The following is a 6201-nucleotide window of genomic DNA, read 5'->3' as shown; positions in this document are numbered from 1 at the left end:
GCTCATTTCCTGCCATATTTATGGCATGTATATTTGAAACCTTGCACAACGCTGAAAAAATACCTTTTATTTTTTTTCGTTCTAATGTGAACAATGTATCTTACTGCAGGTACGAAACAAGGAAGATTTCTTTCTCCAAGAAAGATTTCTCCCTCTAAGAGTGTGTGCTTTAGGGCTGATCATTTAGTTACATGTGTGTTTGTCTCTGAGGGCAGAGATATTTCCAAGTGGAAGCCGTGTTATGGGTCATGGGCAAATACAATTTAACAAGGAAAGGACAGAAGATGGAGACTCTCTAAAGAACAGCTTTTCCAGAGGGGTACATAAAATGTTACTAGCCTTCAAATCCACTAGATGGGTAGAAAATAAAATAGAATGTGGTTGGTAAAAATGTTGCTTTGTTACTGGTTATGTTCTTTGCTGGAAGGACAGCCAGGCATAGAAATTCGATGTCTGTGATTTTTGAAACTGGCAAATAAATAGATAATGGAAGAAAATACAATTTCAAAAAAAGCTTATACAGAGAAAAAAATTAAAAAAATAACATCTCGCTATATTTAGTGCTGGAAACCAGCTCAAAGATGAGAGAATCGAATTCCTAAGCACAAAAAAAAAATAAAAAATCTCTCATCCCATCATTTTACACCACTGGCACAGGGTAAATTCTGCACCTTGATTTGAGTGCTGCCAGCGTGCAGTAACATTGCAGCAGTGGGAGAGTCAAGCGTCTCTGAACCAAAGGCTTTTATCTCTGAATGCTGAGTTCTGTATTCCAGGGCCAGATGCACAATACACGGGGGGAAGTCCTTTGTTGCAGTACACTGAGCATCTCCCCACGAGACCCGGCCGCCTGCGCGGCGACGGCAAACGGCTCCGTGGTAGCAGGGAAGGCTGACGCTGTAATTACACAGCAGCTCCAGGCACAGCCCAGCCAGACCCTGCCCTCCTGACAGAAAACCCCAGCAATAAAACTGAAAAAAGGAAATCAAAATTAGTATTCATGTGTGGAGGGGCGAGGAGGAAATGGGGTCTGGCTGTATGGTTCTAGGGAGAGAAAACTTGGAATATTGCTGGTATCACTGCAGCTTGATGGAACCTTTTTAAGCATAGAATTTTGAGATTGTAATTCTTGGAGTTAATTCACCTCTTCCCTCTCCCTCTATCCTTAACGTACATTTAAAATATTTGATTAATCGTGCCCTATGGACAGAGGTTTTTCTTGCTAGATCTTACTCTGGTTGCTACGCTCAGGCTTTGGAATTGCATGTGGATTCCTCCAATTCCTGTTTGTACCAGCGGACTTGGATTTGGGTCTGGGTCAAGATTCTGAAGCTGAGCTGTGGGTCACTGAAGCAGAAGCCCGGCGTGAGGGTGGTGGATAATCTGCACTCTGGAGCCTCCTGGCTCCTCTGACTTCCCTCTGCAAACAGGAGGATCTGGAAATGCCTGAACTGCAGTGCTGGGAGGGCTGATGTCTCCCCACCTCTGCTGCACACCTGGTGCTCTGCTCTGCTTCCCAAATCTCCCCAGTTCTTCTGTGCCTGTAGGGAGGAGATTGTCCTTGTAACAAGGGTTCTGGGGCTGATAGAGTGCCAGGGAGGAGCACTGTGTTATCATTGTGGGATTCTGGAAGCTGAGGCTGTAAGAGGAATAAGACTTATCCTGGGACATGTAATATGCTTATACATGTTGGCAGTGCTCATGATACCAAACTCTGCACTCCTTTCTCACGCAGGAAATGAATTGCTCACTCATTTCATGCACATTTAAACCCTGAAATGCTGTAGATTTTTTAACATGATTTCTTCCCTGGGATGAATTGTGGCACTGCCACACTTGCCTTGCCCCCTCTGAAGTTCTTTAATTTTGTTCTTGTATATCCATGGAAAAGCCCGAGTGGCCTGGGAGAGCTGGGTCTGTGTGAGTGCCTGGCAGTCACCGGCAGCCGGCTCCTGGGCTCCCTTCGGAGCGGCTCACGTTGGAACGTGGTTCTCCAGATCTGGCTGTGCGAGTGCGGGCTGGCAGAGCTCCAGGCAGGGCGTGTGTGTCTTGGCCCAAAGCTGGCGGTTTAAGGAAATGCAGGGTTCCTAATCTGCCATCAGAAAAAAGCAAATATGCAGGCAATTTAGGAAAGTGAAAGTGCAACCCCCCGGGGAACGCGTAACTCTGGCTTTGGAGGCGTTTTGAATGTGTAGCCATGTTCTGTCTTAAATCTTTGGCCACTTGGCATTTTACTGTCTTTAAGCTGGATCAGGAGCAGATGTGTAGACTTTATCTGCTGAGGTTTTCGTGTTCCTCCAAATCCTTTCTGGCTGGTGTTGGGAGGCTTACGGTAAGTCGGCGTGGAAGCAGCACTCCTGCGTGAGGAAGTAGCTAATTCCCTGTCTCAACTGATACTGCATATGGAATTTTCTAATTTGCTGGCACTGTGTACAAGTTATTATGGAAAAGTGGTTTGTAACCTTGGAACCAAAGGGTGCCCATATGGATGGTTTTGCCCTCTGTTGGTGATACAAGGAGAAGAACTTTTTCCTTCTCGTTATTTGTTAATCATTTCTGTGTAAATTTTAGTGTTGGAAACTGTAGATTAAAATTTCCTATTAACAATGAAAAAAGAGAATTTCAGTTTTTTATCACCTAACTCTCAGAAATACTTGACAAAACCTGGAAAACTGAATGTTTATCTCTTAATCCACTGACACAATATGCACCTTACATGGAAATGCATTGCTGCAAAATCCATCTGGGGCAGCAGCACATATTCCTGGTGTGTTAGATGCTTGTGATGCCTCTAGCCATAGGGAGAGTAGGAAAGATTATCCTGCTGATAATGTACTGATGTATTGTGCCAAATATTTGTCATACATAAGTCAGATAAGTAGTTTGGATGTTGCTATAGGAATTCCCCTCTCCTTGTACATTGCTACCAGCAGTTACTGTGCTGGTCTGTCATGCCTGGAGATAAATAAGAGGGGGTTGGTGTGGAATGACAAAAATGTTGGGAAAACGGTGGCTGCTGTCGGCAATGGTATCGTGGGCTCTTGGTTGCAACCTGAACTGGGTCTGTGCTGAGATGCCAAACAGAACTCAGGTGCTACAAAAGAGATGCCAAACAGAAAACAGAAGTGCCTGTTTAGCTGTGGAGATATTGGGCTGAGTGCAGGTCTCACAGGGCGGTGTGTGATCTGAAGATTGGAGGAATCTGGGAGGATGGGAAATGATTGAGCCTTTTGCTCCCCCAGGAGATGCCACTTCTCACGAGCTTCCTCCTGGATTCTCCCGGCCTCTGCAGGAAGTAAGCCCACCATTGTAACCCAGAAAGGATGGATGTCACAGTATCTGTATGTGTTGGGTAGAAAGAAGTGCTGGGCTCATCTGCACAGCAATACATCATGGAAGTGTTCCTGTGGTTTATCTTGCTGCCTTGAAATGCCCCAGAACAGAGGAGGGGCCTCTCCCCCACAGCCAGGCTCCCCAACACAGGGCAACGCATCCCCTCTCGTTATGAAATCACCTCATAAACTCTGTAAACTGCCCTGGGGGTGACTAAGAATCGTTATCTCTGTTCCAAATGAAGCTCTCGCAGCCATCCGCTTCTGCGGCACAGATGAAAGGTCTGGCCTTCCTCCTCTCTTATCAGGCACCTGTTGCTGTATCCAGACATTACTCACATCCTTGGAGTCACATCTTGTTTTGCATAATTAACGCCAAGTGTTTCATTTCCTTCCTTCCCTTGTAGTTCTGCTCTGTGGCCTTACCTGGCTATGGAGACGTTCGGTGTTATTTTGAGTTTTAACACAAGGAATGGAAACTGGCTTTGGTTTTCTTTTCAGGGAAGACGTGAATGTTTTACTCAGGGATAAGGGATGGTCTTTTGTCTTGAACTGGTGCTGCAGCTACACTCTGTGGTGGGAAATTCCGTACCAATTCCTTATGAGTGGTATAAAAAGACCTGAAGTAAACCTAAACAGAAGTCTGTGCAGCAAAGTTGGACTCAAAAAGTGGTAAATCATAGAATCCTAAAACGGTTTGGGTTGGAAGGGAAAGCTCATCTCATTCCAACCCCTGCCATGGGCAGGGACTCCTTCCACTAGACCAGGTTGCTCCAAGCCCTGTCCAACCTGGCCCTGAACATATAAGGTATATAAGGGGGTTTTTTTGAGGGTTTGGGTGTTAAACTTCTTTATTTTTTATGAGTGCATCTGACTTGTCTGGCAACTTTAATTCCACCTGAGTGCACCATCTTTTGCTTTCATTTTTTTTCAGTTTTGCTGTTTTGAAGATGTTTTCTGATTTATGTTTGCTGTGTGGTGGCTGTTTTTTTGTCTCAAAATCTGAACTCAGTATATCAGAGCAATTTGCCATTCACTGGGATCAAAAAAATCCATTGAGATAAATGCAAGTTCTGCAGCTGGTACATGACTAGGATATGGATTTTGGACTGGCTGCTCTGCGGAGCTGCAGTTTGCACAAATCCTCAGGGCAGAGAGCAGGTACAGCCTGGTTGTAATGGATAAACAGGACTCTGAGGCTGCTGTGATCCTTCCTGCTGTCCAGCTGGCAGAACAGCAGCGCTTGTTATCAGGCAGAGATTCTAAGTCTGAGATATGGATTTTCCCATCTTAGGCTCCAGGTCTGAAACTGGACCTGCTGCTCAATCTTCTTGGAAGGGCTGTTCGTTATTTTCCAACCTACAGGACTCAGGCATTTGATAGTACATCAGTGAGGGAAATATTTCAACCGTTTCTGATTGACTAGATCATCTCAAGGACCATAAGTTGGGAATATGTCTATTTTTTTTTCTGAATATTTATTTACAGTTCAGGTCAATAGTCTCCAGAAACACAATTCTGCTTACAAACGAAATTCCTGGGCTGCATTCCCAGGCGTTCCCATGTGACTCGAGCATTTTTAGCAACTAAGTGAACAAATGCAAACATATTTTCAGGGCAGGGGAAGTGTTGCTATCCACATTCTCTGTGAGTGCCTGGGAGCCCTGGCCCCAGATCTCCTGAGATGTGACAAGTCAAAGGTCCCTTCTGTGAAGCTTCCCGTGTCTGGGGACCCTGGCAGGTCTGCCAGGGGAGCTTGGCTGTCCTGCAACTCAGTAATGCAAATGGAATAATTCCTCTGTCCCATGTCCCCACTGGACATGTGGAGCTTTATGGGGATGCAGGAGCTCGATGGGTGGGGGACATGGGCAGCCCAGCTCCTCTCTCCCATAGCCCAGTCTGTGAGTGCTCAGACCCGCAAGTTTTAACAAACCTACTCCTGAAATACCCTAAATTGTGGGAACCCTCTTGGGCCTGCTAGAGGCTTCACTCTTGTCCCTTTTGTCACCACCTGTTTGGGCAAATCTGCCCAGCTGCTGCCAGATGTGGCCAATGGCCTTGATGGAGGCAAGTGGTCCCTGGCAGGGCACAGCCTGTCCCTGCTGGATCTGGAACAGCTGGAAATTGTCTTTCTGAATGGATTGATGGGCTTGGGATAGGTGTATATTTGCTTTTTAAATGCCAAGGAAGAACTGATGCCACCAGCTGGTACCTGCTGGCTCAGTGCTCTCAGCACCAGGTCACTTCACCTGTGACTAAGAAATGAATTTTCATATGGAGGAAATGATGTTCTCTGGAAAACAAAGCAACACTGTGGAAAAGTCCTGACCTTAAAAGTCATGTTGACCATGCAGCAGTGCTTCACAGGCCTGTTGGTGTCTGTATTGCTATAGCAGGCCAGTCTGAGCCTGAAAAATCTGAGTATTGGGATTGTTCTCACTTCTCCAGTCCATGAAGAGAGCTACAAATTATTGACAGCAGCCTGAGAAAATGCTGCATCCTTTCCTGAAACCCTTGCTAGTACCCAGATACGTTTTGAATATGAAACCTTCTAATTCCTTCCTAAGAAGTCACATAACTTTTCACTGCAGGTTCCATGATGTAACTAATGAACAGCAAAGTAAACACTTAGATATCAATTAGCTTTTTGCACATATATTGAAGTGATCAAAAACAGACAACAACTCAATCTTTGTTTTGACAGGGATAAGACCTACCTTCCACGTGATATAGACAGGGATGCTGATCACAAACAGCCACACTGAATTAATGTATCTGCACAAAAGGTCAAATAAGTTACTGTTATATTCTTGCTTTTTTTCCCCCTTCTGTAGAATTGAGCTTTTCCCAAAAATGAACTACATCAAAA

The sequence above is a fragment of the Pseudopipra pipra genome, chromosome 15 (assembly GCF_036250125.1).
Source record: "Pseudopipra pipra isolate bDixPip1 chromosome 15, bDixPip1.hap1, whole genome shotgun sequence".
Taxonomy (NCBI): domain Eukaryota; kingdom Metazoa; phylum Chordata; class Aves; order Passeriformes; family Pipridae; genus Pseudopipra; species Pseudopipra pipra.
This window is presented reverse-complemented; position numbering follows the sequence as displayed.